The following is a 21,110-nucleotide window of genomic DNA, read 5'->3' as shown; positions in this document are numbered from 1 at the left end:
ACAATCCGGTGCGTCTACACATGGGCCTGCAGAACCCAATGCTCCCTTTTCCAAACTGTTCGCAATCCTGCGAAACTACACACTAGTTCGACCTCCTAGTGTTCTCACTTATTCAAGCCACAATCCAGTGGGTATCCACACTGGTCTCCCACCCAGTGTTCTCACTAACGCCGCATATCAACGACGACCACATTCCTATGAACACCTATACATATATATATATATATTGGGAAGTCTCTTCACTAAGGGTCTGCTACTACAATATTAGGAGTTAGCCAATTAATCTCATATATTTCCTACTCTTGACATCATAGGTCCACTCACTCCCTATTTATGTGATCACCACTTACCTGATTGGGATTACTCATCCATTCACGTACCTAGTAACTACCTAGGAGATACATTTACCTTCAGTGAACAAGAATAGGAGATACACACCAGTTTTCTACAAACTGGGGGTTGTTTTATTATAACAATATAAACATTTACACAGATCTGACAAAGACTATAGGTAGAACACACCGCTGAAAGAGAAAAGATTAAACATAACAGGAACACTCCGCTGAAAGGGAAAAGATTAGACATAAAGTGTAAGTGTAACTAATGTGATGAAAACAATATCACCTGATTAGTGTGAAGTCTTGTTCTAGCTGTCATCTGGGTTCCTCTCTCGTCTGTGCCTTGGCTCATCTCAGACTCTCTCTCTCTCCTGCACTCTTGGGTACACCTCTGCGCTGATCGCTCTGTCTCTGGACTCCTCTCCCCCACACGAACTGTCTCCACCTTCTATCTTCAATCTTAATGGTTCCTGCCGCTCTGATCACCGTTCATTCCACTAGCTTATTCACTCTGTCTCTGCGCCAATGTCCAATTAACTCCATCTGCTCCCATAGGTTAGTCCACGATCTCTCCTCCGTCTCTTCTAAAAGGCATTACTTCAGACTCCAGCTATTCACACCTCCTCCTGATAAGCAACTGCTTCTGACTGCTTCCTTCAGTTCCAGCTCACTATTCAACTCAGCTCTTCTCCAGCTTGAACCCTCTCTCTCTCTCTGCCAACTCCACTCCACTGCTCGACTCTCTGCTGGACTCCCTCTGCTGGACTCACACTCTGCTTGACTCTCTGGCTGACTCACTGACTCCGCCTCTGCACTTCACTGATATAGAATGCTGTTTCCTCATGGAAAGTTCCAGCCAGCAGCTTCCTCCCACCAATCCCATGCACCAGGCTCCTTGCGCTAGACGCTCCCACAGTGACCAGTCTGCTTGTTTCGTCTAGAGACCTGAGCCCGGGAACAATTCCTGATTAGATTCAGCTCTGGCCGGTTCTCTCCGGTCCGCTTAGGGCGAACAACAGTTATAACTATAAACTTTGCCTTTGCCCTGAAAAGCCTCTCAGCTTCATCAAGATGGAGTCCCTCTAGCTCTAGGCCTGTAGGCCTGAAAGGGGTGAAATGCTCCTTAGCTCTGTCAGAATACCTACATAAACCATACCAATATGTCTAATATGTCAAAGCCAATAGGCAATAGACAGGTTAAAGTCAAGAATACAGGCATATTAAGCAGCTATCCTCTTCTAGGTCTGGAAAAAAGGCTTAAAAAGACCAACACAGGCTAAGAATACCTATACTAGATGCGAGCAAGACTAATGATCTATATCACTGCTAAATAAAGCCAAAAACTCTGCCATTACAGGTCCCCAAGAGTGAGTAAAACAGACCATAATACTCCATGATCTACCACATCAAAAGCGCTACTTAAGTCAACAAAACATAAAAAAGCCGACCCTGTTTGGCTTCAGTATATTTGCCGATTAAAAGCTCCAAATTAATACACTGTTCCAATGTGCCTAACCCTTTTCTAAAACCATATTGTGCCTGTTCATAATTTCATTATCCAAGACCCACTCCTCCAATCTTAACAATAAAACCCTACTCATGATTTTTAATGAAGAATCAAGTAGGGAGATTGGGCGGTAATTCTTCGCTTCTGATTTGTTGCCTATTTTATAAATAGGAATAATAACGGATTCCCCCCATGAATAACGGATTTCCCCCATGAATAACGGATTCCCCCCTTATTAAGCAATGTGAATGTTTATTAAACTGCTGTTTGTACTGTTGTGGTAGCACAGAGCTTACATATTTATTTTTCACAACTTTGAAAACGCCTCAGGATTCAGTCAGTGCCATGCCAAGCACAAGGAAAATTATTATCAAATACTGTAGAATATATCCATGCAATTGATAAAAAAACCTTAATAAAAGTACGTCATATCAAACAACTCGATACTCACACCAGGTCGGTACCATCCTCTTTTAAGCCAATTTGTATCTATTGAAGGACAAATAGAAAAAAGAATTAAGAAAGACAACAATGAAAGACTAAAAAAACAATAACATGTCCACCGGTATCGGTCAGCTTAATATAAAAGGAAACAAAAGAGTAATACAGTAGTCATTAGTCACAGGTGACGGCCCCTCGGCAAAGAACATAAAAGCCCTTAAGTACCGTACTCTTTGTTTTAGGGCGAAGCCATCTCGGCAATGGACCTGCTATTGCGTCTTTAGCGCCAAGTGTGATTACTGTCGCATAGTCACTTACACACACTGGCCATATTTCGCCGCATGTAACATCTGTGACAAGAGTAGAATGTATGGAAGTGTGTAAAAGTAATTAGGTTAATCGTCTGTGGTCTAGCACAGTTTGATGGGATATGCACAAGGTATGTATCAACAAAAAGGGATGCAGATCCTATAGAGGAGAAAGAAAACCAGAAAACAGGTCGGAAGAGACTGGTCAATCAGTGATTGCTCAGAAGCAAGAGCCTTCGCACACCTGGATGGGTGTCATGCTTCATCATTGGGCAGCTCCACCCTGGGCTGATGCGGCAATGCCCAACGGGCCCCTCGAGGGGACTCTTTGCCGGATATCTTTTAAAGATTTTTTAAAGCTGTGATGAAATGTGTGTGGAGGTTCAGTGTGTGTAGATAGGTGATTAAGTGCTTTAAACATGACTAAGAGAAATATATAAGGTCAGTTTGTGTCATTTTCATGGGGAAATAAAAAACTGGTAGTCTCCAGAACTACTCTATCCATGTTTTTCTATGAGACTATGATTGAGGTTTGGCTTTTCCACAGATGGAGAGGTATAAACTGGCGTAACAATTACAGCCTACAGTCATCTGGCTAACTACAAATGCAAGATACCATGCACTGGAGTTGTAAGAATGTTTTCCATGAGGCCCGTACATTTCACCATGGTTGAAGCCACTAAATAGACAAATTAATTCACTTCTAGATTTCACGACAGATACTAAAAACTATTGGGATACAATGTTGAGACTAGACGAGTTAGACGAGTTACCTCCTTTGCTTCCCCAGTGACTCCTGTTTTAGACAAAGTGGCGTTTCCCCAATTTGTGAACTATAAAGGGTTTGGATAATGGCTATCTCACTCACATAACAAATTGGGCAACCTATATGGAGGGGGCAGGGTCTGCCTAGGCCGAATGCATACTGTGCTATGGAGTTTCTCCACTGGGTGATTCACAGAGAAATAAAGGAACTGGTGATCTTTCCCTATCTAATCCTTTTTCAAAGAACACTAAGCTAGGAAAGGTATAGCCAACTATAAAACCTTTGGGCAACTTACACACCATGCAGACACCTATAAACATGTCCTAGTGGGAGAGTAAGATGGTACTTGACTCCTGTTTCTTAGAAAGTAATGCTTGGCACATATGAGGCTTTGTTGAGGGAATGTGGAAAAAAAGTACAATGACCAATATGAGGGAGTCATGTAGGAAGGTTCACGTTTTTGGGAAGGACATCTTGCGCAACCAAGGTAATTACTAACATTGATTTGCCAATGGAACGTCTCATGCTATTGCTTGAGGACTCTGGGAGAACCTGCAATCCCCCTTACCACTATTACAGGCAAGCCTCTTACTAACAGGTAATTGGCAGCAGGGCTCACAAGGTCTCACTCATGGAAATTGAATACCTCGTCGCCAATGTCAATGTGTTGGTCCAAGCTGTAGTCTCTTTCTGCTTTAGAAAAGCTAACTGCATGAGTAAATGACCTGGTAAGCAGGTTTGAAAGAAGACAGAGCGCATTCCAAACATATACTAAGGGTGAAAGTAGTCATCAATGTGGGCTCGGCTATATGTCGAAAGCTGCATATAGCCAAGGATGTTCCAACCAAGCAAATCTTCTTGGTCAGCAACAAATATCGAATAAGGTTATCTTCTGTACATTACTTGAATAAGTGCTGCCTTGCTGAGAATTATACCCGATATTGATTGTACAGATTGCTGTCACATAGCACTGCTTTCATGTTCCTTTTTCTAGAGATGATGTTATGTACATTCTCGCCTAGTCAGTATGGACACCGCATTTTACCCACCTGTGCATATCTGCATTAAACATAATAAAACTGAAAATAAGGCTGCTAGAAAAATATTCTTCAAAAACGCCACAAACGAAGTATGTGGTCTTTCCACAGAACAAAGACTTTCCTAACTTATCCAAATGACAGAAGTTTTATGACATGGGAAAAGTGAGCAATTGTCCAGGACTCCCACTTTCCAGAGGTCCCCCAGTAAAGTGAATGAGACTTTTGAAATTCCTGCCATAATAACGTTGCTCATTAAACTAGCTTCTTTTTTCTAATTTGACAGCGAAGCATGCTTAACAGAAACATAGGGACTGATTTGGTAAAGGTTAGCGCCGGGGCAAAGTGAGGCAAAGTGATACTAAGCAACGCGAACGCTTGCAAGGGTATTTACGTACCAGCGCAAAAAGTATTTTACACTAGCCATATGCAAATCAGTCTTGACCCTGCGCCCAATGGGAACAGTCCAGCCCGAACTGCCAGGCCAGGTCCTCCCTGGACTGGAAACAAGCATCCTAGGACCGGATTCGGGCTTTCAGCCCTCATCAGCCAGGATAGCTTGAATCCAGTGGTATGGAGAGCACAGGACTCACATCTGAGCATACCCGTCCCACTCGGGGTGACAGATGCAAAAACAACTAGCCTGGGTGATGGCGGCTGATTAGCCAGAAACCGGTCCCAGGATGCTTGTTTCCGGTCAAGGGAAGACATGGCTTGGCAGTTCGGGCTGGACTGTTCCCATGAGGCACAGGGTCAGACTGATTTGCATATGGCCGGGGGTGGTGGAGTGAGCTAAAGAATGATGATGGATTAAACCCAGATCAGTCGACTGGGGGTGAGTGTTTGATTTGCTCAAACGCGCCGTCCATCATCCCCTTTGGTATCGTTATGCTTATTTGTACAGCACACATCACATGGGAGCGTATCCTGGCACCTAAGAAGGGGAGGGCACCCCTGACTAAAGCCTTTTGAAAGAGTCAGTTTTTTAGTTTCTTTCAGAATTCTAAGAGGGAGCTGGTGGTTCTGATAAAGGGTGGGTGTATCTCCCGTAATTCCATGTAGTGTAATCAAACAGAATTACCTAAGAATTCCATCAGATTGCACAGAATTACGAGAAAAGAGTAATTCTGCGTTTAGTGGTATTTCCTCATGTCCAAAATGAACGAGCGGATGCATGTTTGCACTAAGAAATAGTACTAAATGCAGCAGAACACAATTATCGAGTGTATGGAGCTGCTCAAACTTGCTGAATATGCTCTTGGAGTAGGATTTTTCCTCAGTTTATTCCCGACATTAAGGGATATTTTCTTAGCTCAAAATGCACTCTTGCATCCAAAATGGACATGCAGATGCATTTTTAGCTCTATTAAATAGCACTAAAAAGGCAGTATATGATTAGAGAGCACAAGCAGCAGCTCAAGCCTCTTAAATATGTTCTTACTGTAGGATTTTTCCCCAAAGATTTTCAGAGCTGGCGTAATCATGTAATTATCTGTAACTCTGTGTCAAAGAGTAACACAGAATTACTGAAATTACTGTAACTACTCCGGCGTAATAGAAATTCTGCCCAGGCCTAATTCTGATGTGCGAGGGGTGGTCATTCCAAGCTTTGGGGCCAGCTTGAAAAAGGTGTGGCCCCTACTTCTGGCGGGGCCGATGCGGGGGAAATGGGGAAGAAGGAGGCTGGCAGAGTGGAGGCATCTGGTCTGTGTGCCAATCAATTTGAGATTCCTTAAATCCAATTGCAATTTAAGAAATCGCAATTTTGCGATTTCTTAAATTGCGAAAAGTACAAAATGTTAATGCATCCCAAAAATGGAAATTGCATTCGCAAACGGCCGAATTTTGCGATTCGCACCATTTGCGAATGCAATTTCCTTTGATGCATGTGGCTGCTAGGGCCTGATTATAATCTTAGCTGATGTGATAGTCCATCATAAATGTGAGGGATATTTTGTCCACCGTATTACATGTTCCGTAGGATATGATGGAATTGTAATTTGGCGGACGGTATATCCTTCACGTTTGTGACGGAGTAACCCAATGCGCCAAGATCCTAATCAGACCCTAAGTGTCCTGCGAAACAATAATGGAAAGTTGGCTACCATACTGAGGAGCGAGCCCTAGGGAGGGGGTGGAACTTTTCACTGTTTGAAGTTAGCGATAGAGGGGATGGGGGTGATTCTTATCATTGAGGGCTCCCCGCCAGGGTCTAGGACTGTGAGGCTCAGGAAAGGAGCACCGCATACCCTTATATCTATGGCCCAGCACTGTGAGGGTCACGCCAGCTTTGCATGTCCCAGGGAAGGGGCCCTACTCCCCTAGGCCTCACAGCTATGATCAAGTGCTGTGAGGCCCAGAGCCAGCACTGCGATGCGCCCAAGAGGGGCCCTAGAGATGCCTTTGAATATTTTTGACATTCAAAGAATAATTACTATCAGTTACTTTCCTGTTCCCAACAGGCATTGAAGTCCCCAGATCCCCACCCATCTCTGTGCAAAATCATGTCATCAGTTTGCTGCACAGTGAGCTTTCAGTTTGCACATGGCCATGTCCCTTCAACAAAGACCTGCTTTGTTTGTCTGAAGAACTAACTAATCATCTGTGTTATGCTAAAAGATTACCCACATTTTTATAAGAAATTACTGTTTGAAACAGTGCAATACATAACTTATTGTACCAATCATGTGAACTGGGTGGTGTTGTAGGCGTATATAGACTTGCGAACTACCCAGTCTTCCAGTTTCCACTTTCTTGTTATACTTGGCATATATGGTCTTCTATTTTACCCTTCCATTCTCATTTTCATCGCACCCAGCACTTTTTAAAATGTACATACTTGGATATAAAACACGTGTTACGCCATGCTATAATTATTTGTAGAGCACACTTACAATATTATTTTTTTTTGTAGCTAAACCGGTAACAAACCTAACCTAAAAAAAAGTCATATAAGTTACTAGTTAAAAAGCTACATTTTGATGGCTTTCCTAAATTTGATTGCAATAGATTCTGAGTGAATGAGAGCTGAGAGAGATTTCCACAACTTGGCAGCCATGAAGGAAACGGATCTGTTCTCTTATGTAACTGTTCTAGTTTGTGATGCAATTAGCAGGATCTGATTGATGCAGCCTAAGGTGTTGTTTGGCTGATAAAAATAAAGTGGAGTTTAGAAAGGTAAGGCAGTGGTGATATATTTTTTTATATGAGATCGTAAGGGCGCTGAAGACATCTTTAGAACCAGTGGGTAGCCACTGCAGGGTTCTTAGCAATTATCATATCCTGTCATATCTTGAGATGCAGATTATGAGGCAGCCAATGGCATTTTTTACAGATTAAAGTTGATAAATTAGTGTTTTCAGGGTGCTAAATACATAGCCTTAGGGTCACTGTCAATGTTAGGTCAAAGTTTTTTCAAGATCGTGGGTTGGCCATATCCATAGGAGACACATCTGTCACCTATGCTTCGTGTGACGGATAGGTGCTGTAATGCATTGGTCCTTAGATGGGATGTTTGAGGTTGCATAAATTGAGGTAAGCCGGCTCTGAGCCAGGAAAGAGGTGCTTTGGTCATTAGCAGCACCTCAGTTTTGGTAGGTTTTACTTAAGAAAGTTCAAGGACAGTCACAAAAATGTTAAAGAAAATCCATTGGTCAAAGGGTCAAACTCTTTCGAAGTTGTTCCTGTTATAAAGTTCACATTTTCACTCGGATTAGATAGGATTAAGAATCAACCCCAAATCTAAAGAAACAGACGTCGGAGGTGTTCTAGAGGAGTGGCTAGGGGTCCAATTTAGAGATTATAAACAAGGGATAGGATTAACCTCTCTAGTTTCTAGGGTGTGGAATTAAAAGCTGGTAAATTAGCGGCCGGTTGACAGACTAACGGAATTTATGTAATTTGCTTCTGCTCGTTTCTTTCTCGATGGAATGGCTTATGGCTTTGAAGGTGACTAACAGATCTATAAGTACCAGTGTCCTGACACCCCCATCGTTGACCAGGCATCAAAGGTAATCCAAAGCTAATAGCATCACACGTTCTGTATGATGTCCTGGCTGGAGCCCGACCTGAAAGGCGTTCAAAAGATTGTTGTCTTTTTGACAGATTGCTGGAGCTGTTTAAAGACCAGTTTTACAAAAAGTTTGGCATGGAACAGTAGAAGGGAGATTGCCTGAAAAACGTTGAGGTCTTGTGACTCAAGGATGGATTTTGCTTTTTAAAGTAGTTTTACAGTTGTAGTTTTCCAAGCAATGGGGAAAATATTGTGCGATAAACAACAGTTCCTAGTAAATGAGTTTTGAAAATAGAGGTTTCATTAATTTAGCTAGTCATGAGGCTAGTGAGACAACCACTTGCAACAGTACCAGGATCAGCCTGATCAATTGGTGCGAAAGAGTTTAAAGTAGTCACAGTTTATATGTTGCGAGTTGTCATTGGAAGGTTAAGAGATGTAAGAATATTTTCTGCCTCGATGTTATTGCTTATTAGTTCAATCTAGTTCAACAAGAATTGAGCAAGATTGTCACATCGGTTGTTGGAGTATTGTTAGGTAATTGAGGAGCTGAAGGAGATTGTAGTTGTAATACACTGCGGAATAATTTTTTCGACATGCTCAAAGTTTGAGTGACATGATATGGGAAGGACCTTTCTTGCTTTTCCTGATTTTAAGTTTATAGGTGACAGCTATTTTGATATACTCTGTTCTTTTATTTAAGGCACAGTCTATACATCATTGTCTTTATAATCTGAACGCTTCCAGTTTGAAAGTTGTAATTCGTCAGAGAACCAAGGATTTCGTTTTGTTCTATGTTATATGCCTAGAAGTTCTGCTGAGATTTGCGCCCCTTTCGCTGTGCCGTGACATAAAAAAGTGATGGGAAGAGAATGCTTGTATTCATCTCAGATATCAGTCACTATTTGAGTAGAATACCAGTCCATTTTCTTTTTTCACTAAGTAAACACGGTCCAGGACCAAGTTTATGCAAATTTGCCTTGGCCCTACAGGAACATCAGCCTGTCACGTCATGTCACATCTAAATGAAAACACAAACAACTACAGACTGGTATCAGACTTTTTAGGCCATTTCAGTGCTAAAGATTGCGTCCTATGGTCTACTGGCATACTCATTGCATGTGGGTTGTTTCACCGAGAAAAACAACAAACTGAAAGATGCAATCCTTGAATTATTGTAGTTAGCATTTCAGTCCACCATTGTTTGCTCAGTATGCTACACAGACTAGGAAAAAACTATACGCAAATTATCATTTATCCTCATGTAGAAAAAAAACAGCTTTTGCTTTTTTATCCAACTTTTCTTCTGGTTTATAGTTTAGACATGTAAATTCTGCCCATATTGATCAAATATTGCCCAGGTGGCATCTCTAGAAGTCTGATCTCCCTCTAATAGGACTTTGAGCCTTAGTCCGGTGCTGTGAGGCTCAAGGAAGGGTGCCAGTTAGTGAGATAGGTTTACAGCATCATTAAATTACAATTGGGCGTGTGCCATCCAGGTGTGCTACAAAACTGGGGAAAGTAATTGAATGCAGATGAAAGAAGGTATATCTCAAAACTGTTAATTGAATCTGCATCATGCCAATTTACAAAAGGAATGCACTCTTGCACCACTTAAGTTTATACTAATTAGCATGGGAACGTTTAAAGGTGCCAGAGGAAGTTGGCAGGGGTCTTGTAGCCATGGGCCATCAAGCCCTCTAGCCTATGTAAAAATGAATTTTGGTAGTTTTACATTTAGAGATGCAAGTTTGGGATTAAAAATGATAATTCTTGCAAGAGAAAATCGTAACAATGCATTCTAGTGCCCTTTTCTTATGCCTGCTTTGTGCTTTAGAATCTTCCAAATTAAAAGGCAAATATATCAGAACTCAAGATTTATTTCACCAGATATAATTTCTTAATTTTATAGTTACTTGAATGATGCCTTTAATAGCTATTTTCAGCTGTTTTTGTTTTGCTTTCATATCTTTCTGGATCAACAGTCTGCTGTGCAGTCATGCAGTCGGTATCTGGCAAACCATCTTTGGATTTTAGTCCACACTGGCCTCTTTGAAGGGCATCCTACATGTTCCAGCACACCTCATTAGGGCCTGAAGGAAAATTATAGCATCACTCCACCTTCCTCCAGAATGGATCTCCAAGGGCTCTCCTTGATAATGGCCTCAATTTCAAAACCAGCGGCATTATCTATAAAGCCATTCCACAGTCACCCCTGCCTACTTGGTTGGAAAGTTCACATCTCCATTGGCTCCCAACTCACCAATAACCAGGACGCCTTCATAATGGAAAGGAACAAATGCATTAAAAACAAGGCAACATGTATTTTTCATTTGTGCCTCAACCGCACAAAAGGTGATGGGAGGAATGCTCACAATAAGTCAAACCAATGGCAATCACTTAGGGTAGCATTCCAACGTGTTGTTCTTTTGCCCACCATGCCACCTCAGTTTAGACTCAGCCATATGCAAATCAGTCTTAACCCAGCTCCAAAAGGAACAGTCCACCAGTGCACCTACGAACTGGAACGATATCCTCATATCCATTCCGACTAGGCCTGGGTGGCAAATTCCGTTCCTCTTGCGGAATTTGGGTAATTTTGCATTCCGCGGAGAATGCAAAATTGCCCAAAATTCTGCGTTCCGTGACTTTGCAAAATGTTTTGCTTGTTCGCATTCTCAAAAGCGTGTTCGCGAGATATTTCCCCGGAGCACGCAAAGAGTGATTGCAAACAGTAAAAAAGCATTGCGAACAAGTACTTCTGCGTGTTCGCGGAATTTCTGCGTGTTCGCAGAGATTTTTTACCGTTTCGCAAAGATTTGTATAACGCGAGTACGCAAATTCCGCCCACCCTTAATTACGACAGCCCAAACCCAGCTCCAATTGAAGAAACAGCTGAATACTCTCCGCTGTAAAGTGCGCTATATTATAATGCAGGAACAGTCCACAAACCAGTTACCTCTCCAAACACATATTGAATGTGTCCACCCTTTGACCCTAAATAACTCTCAGCTGCCTTTCAGCTAGGTTTATGGTATATAAATAACACCACAGATAAACATAATGCGCTAACATGGAAACAATGTGTTAACATTTGAATAAAACTATCAGTTTTGTTCAGATCTAGGCTAAGCTTTTCCACTTAGTGTGACTTATATAAAACATTTCCACTTCGTAGAACTTTAATATGGTTATTGTTTAATATGGTTATTGTTTGTGATATTCTAGTTTTACTGATAACTGCCTCAGAAAAGTTGCCTTTTGCAAAGTAGCTTCAATGATGCAAGAGGAATAATGGTTAATTGATGGCCTTTCTGGTTATGTAATTTCCTGTAATTTCACGTCATATGCAAATTAGAGAGGCCTCACATGTTCTCTTTCTGTCAAGGGCCATGCAAGTCGTATATAACTGACCTTGTTTAGGGTCTTTGTTGGCTTCCTCAAACAGGAGTACTCTACATTTCGAGGCTTCTGTCTGGAATATCTCTATAACATTATCAGTAAGAGATTAACACAATCAAATACATCAGATGTATGGTATGAACGCAGCCAAAATACCCCCAGTTAAAAAGTATTTGTTCTCGGCCTCTTTGTGAAAAATGTTACTCTTAGAAAGTGATGGTGTGCAAATTTAGGAAACAAACCTTTTCAAGTTTCCACACTACAGAGCTTCCAAAAATGGCAGATGGGAGAAGCATAGGGAAGTCTGAGTGACTCTTCAAACTACAAAAACGTTCTCTAAATGCAATCCATTCAGTAAGGTAGTCGCGGCGCTGGTTATCAAGAAAGCCGCTGGAAGTTAAGGACTTGGTAGCCTGGTTCGAGGTACCTCTTTGTACAGCTCAGGAAAGATTATGCAGGCTGCACAAACTCTAATTAAGGGGCGCAGCTGAAGTTACAGGAGACAAGCCTGGTCTTTATGAACTCGCTGGGTAACAGACACTTACTGAATCATTTTACTAATGTTGGCATTTAAGTCCGACTGCATCACAGACCCATAAAAGGACTAAAAGCAGGCTGTTCACACACATTTCGCATGTACTTAAACCCAAATGAAAGCAAGCTCTTGTTACTTCCCATCGCGATAGGTTCCGTGTGTTGGCAGGATTACTGGGCAAAATCATACAGGAGAAGACTACTGTAATTCCAGGTGGTTTGCATTATCAAATTGTACGAAAGTGCCTTTTTTGACATGGTCACCCACCTCTTTTGCCTGGTATTTGATGTGATTTCGACTGGAAGTGCACTCGGTTCACGCTAACCAGGACCCAGTGCTTTATCTAATTCCCAAAACTGTGCAATTGTTTACTCCAATTGGCAATACCTTTAGTACCCTCTGTAAGTCCCTAGCAAATGGTACCCAGGGCCTGATGCACTTAGAGGGTCCCTAAGGGCTGCAGTATGAATTGTGTCACCCTAAAGGACCCACACCAAGCTCATACAAACTGTCCCTGCAGTCTGCATGTCTTGGTGCAGACAAAGGTGAAATCACAACATGACGCACATCCCTTTGTGCCATGTTCCCTAACACTGCATGTTATATTTGTAAGTCAACCCTACAGCAGGCCTTACAGCCCTAAGGCAGGGTGCCTTATAATACATGCAAGTACATATCTGCATGAGCAGATATGCCCCTGTGATGGTCAGTTCCATTACTGCAAGTACAAGTGAACAGGGAAGCAATTTTAAAATATGCGCCAGACACTGGTGTAAACGAGTTCCCCAGCTACATGATGGCTTCACTAAAAAGAGGGATGTTTGATATCAAACATCTCGTATTATTAAACCCACACCAATGGCAGTGTCGGACATTAGAGGAGTGCCCTGAAAACCTACCAGCTCCTGGTGATGACTGACTGGCTTTCGTCAGCCCGCCATCAGAGATGAGTGTTTGACCCTCCCATGAGTGAGGGCCTTTGCTCACAGAAGGCTAGAAACAAGGCCTGCTTGGGCAAGGGATGTTTTCACCTACTCCCACAGTATGACCTGCAGATTAACATTCCAATGCAGGGGAGCTTCAAAACGTCTACTACCTTTGGTATGTGAATCTGATTTCTTTCTCAGGAGAAGAAGCCAAGCCCCTTTGTCTAGAGCCATTTGGCACCTGGACTGGTGGGAGAATTATTTATTCAGATATGTGTGTCCACCCTCAGACTAGTGCTTGTGGTTCAAACCGACTGACTCCCCAGTCCAAACTTGCTGCCTCTTTTCAACTAGATCGATCCCCATAAGATAACATAAGGCACCAGACACTGAAAAGCACCTCTGCACCCGGCCGCCCCAGTGCCGCCCGAGGTGACCTGTAGGTGGTGCCTTGGACCTTGCCCCATATTCACCTTAAGTTCAGGAGATTGGTCTTGTACGTCTCGGCACTGTACCTGAATGCCATACTTGTTTTTCCTCCTATAGGATAACATTGCAGCGTCTGTAAAATGCACTGTCAACTTTTTAAATGAAGAAGTATTCCTCTTGAAAAACATACTTACCTGATCTTATTGATTCTGGTGCCTAAACATATATAAAGATATGTGTTACTTGTATAAATTGGTGTGGATCTCCCTATTGAGTCGTGTGTATCATTTATTGACTTTTGTATTTTGTATTGTATTTGCAGATACCTAACACTCCCATCTGGTAAGCCGGCTAAGACTACTCAACCACCACATTACCCCATAGAAAAGCACATTTGGATTGCTAGAGCAAGCCCCTGTCCACTGGTAATGGACTACCTGTATTCTTTGCATGGTATACCTATTTTTTGTATACCATATAAAGAGCAAGCTTCCAAGATTCCTGCGCTATACAAGAACTTAAATAAATAAATAAATAAAACAAATCACTTCCTACTCAATGAAATTTAGATTGGTAATAACTTTCAGAATCAGCTAATCACCATGGCATATGGGGTGCTGGCTGAGCTTTACCCGAGATCTATGGACTAGCTCTTTGGTCGTCCCTTGTGACTACGTTTGATGCCTGTATGAATGATTTGCTGTTGTTTCTATAGAATATAGTGTCTTGCTTCAGTGGAAAAGAAATGGAGCCAGAAAATGTCAACCCAGCTCTGAGGACCCGGCCCGGCTGTGTGACACATGCTGTAATATTACAGAGATTACTTTAAATGGGCATGCTGAAGTCCTGCAGCTAATGATTTATTTATTTACTTCGTGTTTTTTTGTAGAACACATGCTGTAAATCAAGTCACCTTCAGGCAGCACATGTCAAGACTGTCCTTCTGATTGGTATGGTGGTTACATCAGCATAGCTTTAAGAAACGTTTCAAAATGTTTTGCATGGTAGGGTATGATTGACAGTGGTAGAATGCTATGCTGTTTTTGTGAAAGAGAAATTCCAAATGCAGACACAGGTCCATAGAAAAGAAATAAAGTTAAAAGGAGGAAATAGGGAGGGCAATGATGCCTGCTCTCGTTTCAGAAGTGACAAGGGGTTTTGCCTTGAAGGAAATTATAAAGGTGTGTGGTATCGACTGGTCGGTAAAAAGTCTAGACGCTGCTTTTCTTGTGAGCACTCTCTACAAGGGATTTCTTCTTTCTGAGGTTATTATCTGATCACCGAATCTGATTTCAGAACGTTTCTGGTAAATCGAGCATATTTCTTATGTCCTTTATCTCTATCTGAGTTTCATGGTTTAGACTTCTAACTATTGTGGGCTCGGACGCTATTGGAGTACATGTATTGGCCAGCTTTAATTATTCCATAACCCCTTCGGTGCTCATGACGACCTCAGCTCGTCATGCAGTACAGTGCTCCTGTGCTCATGACGAGCTGAGCTCGTCATGACCACACCCATTTTTATAATGGCCCAGCACAGGAGAGGAATAAGACCAGCAGCGATGGTGATAATTGAGACCAAACTAATTTGTAATTGCCCTGAAAAAGTCTGAGGTTGACTCCACACAAAGACGAAACACATGTTGGCTAGAAGTTTTGTTGAACTTTGCCATAAGAAAATAAAGAAGATGAGAAGAACTCTGTGAAAACTACTGATGTGGACTTTTCTGATTAATTTGGAAAACTATTGCTCAGGATATTATTCCTTTGTGTTTAAATTGGTGTCTAGTTCAACTTCAAGAGACACAAACACTTTGCACTCTCCATCGTTCCTACTAGCAATTTTAACACTGCACTAAATTGGACTCAAGCTACTTACTGAATAACGTAATGTAGGCTCCATCTTTGTCTGGATTATGGCCTAAGAGCAGCAATTGGATTCACCAAAAACTAATTATTTTCCTCATCCTACTTTTAAGTGAGGGTTCTATATAAACTTTGGTCCCTTATGGTCGATATGATAGTAGTCAACAGGACATACAGCGATCATAATGCACTTGTCACTGAGTTTAGCTCAGAATCCTTTGGAAAGGCCCCTGAAGACAATACTGCTCCCTTTGTAATTCCCTTGAAATTGGAAAACAGCTGTAGCAACATAAAGTGGACTATTATCAGTAAAAATGAATGCATTAAGGCAGATACTTACAAAGCACTAGTCAATAAATTTGATTCTTTTGACCCACCTTTACACCATTCAGGGAGTTTGCCCAATTACGGTACTAATCATTAGGAATTGTTTGGAACCTTAAAACTTCTATTCACTAAGCAGATCAGGAAGCCACAAGCTAGACCAACATCTTACCCTTGGTTCTCATCTTATTGTAGGACGGCTAAGCGGAACTTGGTAAAAAGCAATCAAGGAAGGCTCCCAAGCTGAAATAATCTTGGCAACGAGGACATACAAGCATTGTCTGGTCAAAGCTAAACAGGATTGGGAGAAATCACAATGGTCAAAGATGCTAGAATCCTTGGGGAAACATGCCTCCAGAACCTTCTGGAGGTTGGCTGCTGTGGGCAAGGGGTGTGGTAACTCTACCACTGAAATGTTTATTTCAGCAGAACTCTGGGTTGAAAACTTCAAGACTTTTAATAGTATGGGAGCAAATGGTTGCCTAGGCCCCCTTCAAGTAAAGCCCCCACATTGACTATTTCCCAGGTTCCATGCCATAGAGGACTGTCTACTAATATTTACTATGGATGAAACTAGAAATACTCCCCTTTATAGGAAAAAAGAAAAAGCCCCATTCCCGGATAGCATGCCCATGGATTTATTCCACTTGGAGCCTAACATCTGGGTCCCCTACTTGAATATGTTAACAAATGCTTTCTCTCACGAGGAGGAACCCCCAGAAACATGAACAGGTGCAATAATAGTCCCAAGCCACAAAAAAGGACCAAAAGACACCGCTGCAAACTATAGGCACATTTGCCTTATAGACTGCACTCAGAAGATCGTCGCCAAGTTTTAACTAGGATTCATGAGTAGATGACGGATCAGAACGTCATATCAGATTTCCAAGCGGGCTTTACAGAGAAGATGAGGACGGTGGACCAGATATTCCGCTTTATTATTCTGTGCTGGAAATACAACACTATTGGGAATGAGCATCTGTATATGGCCTTTATGGACATGAGGACTACATTTGATCTAGTACTGAGGCATACACTCAAAAGGGTTCTGGACCAGGTGGGACTGCCTCGTGCCCTTCTGCATATTTTAATCTGCTACATACAGATACATATGCCCATGTGAGGCGGAACAACTTGGATAGTTTAACCGCTTGGATCCCAGTTGAGTAGAGTGTTCGCCAGGGGTGTGTGCTGGCTCCCATCCTGTTCTCTATGTTTATGAACGGAGTGGTGGAAGACCTGCCAACTATCAGCACGATGCCCCAAAGATTGCTGGTGTGTACCTGTCCAAGTTCTGCTATTTGTGGGCGACACGCTATTGGTCTCATGAACCCCAATGGGCTTGCAACATCTGTTGAATCACTTTGTAGAATTCAGTAAGCAAAGAGGTCTTGAAATTAACTCAGGGAAGTCCACACTGATGGTGCAAAATCCCCATTGCTCATTTAGAAATAACTTAACTGTTGATGGAAACCCAATTGAACAAGTAAAGAGCTTTGACTACTTGGGAGTCAGGATCTCCTAGAAACTCACTTGAGACCTTCAGTTACAGAAAAGCAACACTCTCTTGCCCCATAGGTCAGTGGTGATTGCTAGGAAACACAAAATAACATCTAATAGTAGAACACTCTTTCCTGCTGGTGAGGTGTACCAAGCAGTGGCTGGAGCCGTCTATGGTGCAGAAATATGGGTCTTGACTGACTTACCATCACGGAAAATTGGTTCATAAGGTCCCTGGTAATTGTCCCATCTAGTACTCACCTTATACCATTTAGGTGGGATTTAAACCTGAAAGTAATTGATCATGTTGCTCACCTTAAAATATTGACTTATTGGACTAGAATCTGGACAACCAAAGAGCTGATTCCATAAAGAGCAGCCTTGCAGGACCTCATGACCCTCGATAAGAACTGCATTACACCTTGGTTGAGTGCTGTAAGATCCTTTTGCAACAACCTAAATTTGGGAAGACCCTTCAATGCTCGGCAGGAACTCAAACAGACAAGTAAAGGGTCTCTTCTGGGACTAAGTCCTAGAAAGGGTGTTGCATAATACGAGGTCTGAAGGGCTGGTAGACAAGTTCTTGAGCCACAAGCCCACTCCGCAATTCGAAAAATTCCTTGATAGGGTTACCCCAGCTGATGCTAAATCCTTGTACTTACTCTTTCGAATTGGCACACTGCCTCTGAGGTCCTTCACTGTAAAGTAGGAACATCGCGGACAAGGACTCGAGAGCTGCTTTTTCTGCCCAATCACTGTTAAATCCTATATTCACTTTTTATTGTCCTGTTTAAAGCACTAAGCCCCTAGGGCCAAATGGATCCTTCCTCTCTGTCGAAATATGGGAGTCAATCAATGCGAGGTAGACTTATGCATAATGAAAACTGATACGACTGAAGTCATTGTGTTTGCCCTTAGAAGATATTTAAAAATGGGTCTTGTCCCTTCGTGCTGGTGCATTAAAGGCTGCGCCCTTAGGCGAGTGGTCAAATGCAAGGCTCATGATTCAATGTTTACAACTGATTAGCAGCTATTTTCTGGTAAACTCAAACCTGTACTCTGTCCTCTGCTTTATGAAATGCTTTATTTAAAGTATTATGCTCTTTTGCTTATCTAGCTATATTCAAGCCCAAGGTTTATGAGCTAATGTTTACAATTGATTAGCAGTTACGTCCTGGTAAACCTGAATGTGTAATCTGCCGTATTGATATGATATGTTTTATGTCAAGCATTATGCAGTTTTGTGTGTCTAGCTATATTCTAGCCCATTGTACTTTATACCTGTTTCTATTACACTCAAGATTTTAGATGCTGACTTTGTACCTTGTATTCTATCTATTTTTATAAGAACTCGTATTTATTTGATTGTTTTAACTGGGCTATCTGTATGATTGTTTGATGTTGCTGTACTGTACTTTTATGGGCGTTTGGACGTAATAAAGTAATATGATGATGATGATTGACAGTGGTAGAATGGTCTGCTGTTTTGTGAGAAAAAAAGTCCAGGTGCACACTCAGGGTATAGAAAAGAATTGAAGTTAAACAGAGGGAATACGGAGGACAATGATGCTTGATTTGTCCCAGAAGCTGGAGGGGTTTTGCGATGAAGGAAATTATAATGGTGTGTGTAATCGACTGGTAGGTAGACACTGTTAAGTCCTCATGTGGGGTCGATGAGTTCACAGGGGTTTGATTTGCACAAAATATATCGTGGGAAGGATGTGTCTCTCAATGTTGGCATTTGTTTTGAGGAAAGACTGAAAGAACAATATGCAAAAAGAATATATCAGAGGAGAAAGCAACGGGGGGCGTGGCTTGGCGCCCGGCGAGGACGGCAGCTCTGATGTGAGCGCTCCGGGTCGGCAGGGGTCTTCGCTGCCTTTCTCAATTTACCTGCGCCTGCAAAGTCGATTTTCCCCGACCGGAGCACAGGGACACCAGCGCGCTCCTGAATGCGGCAGCACCCGAGCGGCGGAATGAGTATTTTCACCAGTTTTGTGGCGGACGCGGCTCTCTAACAGTCGCGACCGCCATTTTGGTTCCTCTCAGCGCGATTCACGGCGCACCCGCTCGCAGGTCATGCGTGCCTGCCACGGAGCTCTACCTTCCACCAACTGCTCATGGTGAGCTATTTCCTTCATTTCTGCATTACCGCCGCATGCATTTAATACATGCTACTTTTAAGCGAGTTTCACTCGCGTTTTTATAAATTCGGCGGCCATTTTGTGTCATTGGACTTCTTCTCCCCTCAAGTAACCTGCCTGTACACGCAGTTCCAGCCTACTCTCTGTTAAAAGCGCTGCAATTCCCCACGCTTTCCTATATATGGTTACTTACAATTTGTGGCAATTTTTCGTACTGTTTTTGCGCATTCACCTTTATTTGCTCTTCTCACATCCATAATGCGCCTTCCCTGATGGACTTCTTTTGCTCCATAATATGCCACTTCTCTGCATTTCATCATCATGGTGATTTTTTTGCTTCATCATTCAATGTGTTAACTCCTCCAATTAACCATATGAGCGCTGCTCCACACATCTTACTAACTCCCTGACGTTCTTGAATTCCGAGCTGATAGCCTTCTTTTCCTTCCTTTTTTTGGAGTCTGTGTGCCTTTTCTCAATCAGGTGTTCCTGCGCACACTTTTAGGTTTTGCGGGCACGCAGTGAATACTACTGGGCTTCATTTCTCTCTAACAGTGACTCTTTTTTTATGGAAAGAAGGGCAATTCCTCATACTCCCAAGACTCCACGTCGTGTTTTCATTAAAAACTCAAAAGTTTTCTCTGCATTGGCGCACCTCGAGGCCTCTCAGGCGCTCGTTGCTCAGATGTCGCAATCTAACACGGAGCGGCCTATCCAGCCTTCAGGGAAAGTCACGACGAAACGCCTTAAAAAAGATCCTCCATCACCGACAGGATCCACATCGGCTGTCTCCATGGAGATGTTACTGGAAGAGATCCGTGCCCTCAGGCCCTTCATGGAGGAAACTAATTCTAAGTTGCAGGTTCTTACTGACAACTGGTCTCAGATGGATGCTAGAGTGACTACAGTGGAACGTTCTCTGACTTCTCTCCAAGAGTCATCCTCCAAGGTGTCACACATGCAGTCACAGATTTCCTCTCTCCAAAAGCAAGTTGAAGAATTGGAGAACCGAAACAGATGCAATAACCTTCGACTCTACGGCCTGGCGGAGAATTGTGAGGGGACTGACCCCATCCCCTTTTTCAAATCATTTTTACCCAAGCTTCTTCATTTGCCTGAAGGTACTACGCTTAACATCCAGCCTGCACATAGGCTAGGTCGCCTCTCTTCTACTTCTTCCCCTTCTTCACGGCCAAGAGGTGTCATCATGTATTTCTTAGAATATACTGACCTTCTCAAAGTCATCTCAGCGGCTCATGCCTCACCTCGTCTTCAATGGTCAGGTTCCAATCTTTTTTTTGCGCAAGACTACGCCAAAACCACAGCCAACCGTCGCAAAGCCTTCTTAGATATGCGACCAGAGCTTCGCTCTATTGGAGCCAGATATGGCCTTTTTCATCCTTGCCTGTTCAGAGTCACTCACAACAACAAGACAACGACCTACGAGGATGCTGTTCGTCTCCGAAGCTTTTTGAACTCTGCACAGGCGTCTGATATGGACTTATCCGGTTCTTCATCAGCTTTTCCTCCATGACTCTTGCATGATGCAGCTTTGTTGTCTCAATTAATCTGCAT

The sequence above is a fragment of the Lissotriton vulgaris genome, chromosome 11 (genome assembly GCF_964263255.1).
Source record: "Lissotriton vulgaris chromosome 11, aLisVul1.2, whole genome shotgun sequence".
Classification (NCBI taxonomy): domain Eukaryota; kingdom Metazoa; phylum Chordata; class Amphibia; order Caudata; family Salamandridae; genus Lissotriton; species Lissotriton vulgaris.
This window is presented reverse-complemented; position numbering follows the sequence as displayed.